The following is a 454-nucleotide window of genomic DNA, read 5'->3' as shown; positions in this document are numbered from 1 at the left end:
TTTTGAGCTATCTCAGCGGCACTGTGTAGAGCTGTACCATACATGGCAAGATGCTTACTACTTCTGGACTCTGCCCAATATGCCCAATGTCTGTAGCACTCAACAGTCATTCCATCGAGTGAAAATCTACCCCCCACCAACTTTCAGAAACCACCTTGACATGTGAACACAGAGGGTTAATGTTGTTGGGAACCACAAGGTTTATGTAATTGGAGAAATCTTTCTAAGGCTGGTAGTTCCTATTCTCAACTTTTTGAGTATGAGTAGGATTTTAAACCCAGAGAAATTAGGAGACAAACAGCCTATAAGAATAACATATTGTAGGTTTTTTTTTTATTAAAGATTTATTTATTTGTGCATACAGAACTGGGGTACAGGCCAGAGGTGCAGGGGTGATGAGAGTCTTTACCAGAGACAGAGTGAGGAGCAGAACAGCCAGATTGACAAAGTACAC

The sequence above is a fragment of the Condylura cristata genome, unplaced genomic scaffold, assembly GCF_000260355.1.
Source record: "Condylura cristata isolate star-nosed mole 26May11 unplaced genomic scaffold, ConCri1.0 scaffold00012, whole genome shotgun sequence".
Classification (NCBI taxonomy): domain Eukaryota; kingdom Metazoa; phylum Chordata; class Mammalia; order Eulipotyphla; family Talpidae; genus Condylura; species Condylura cristata.
The sequence above is the reverse complement of the archived record's forward strand: the minus strand, read 5'-3'. Positions refer to the sequence as shown.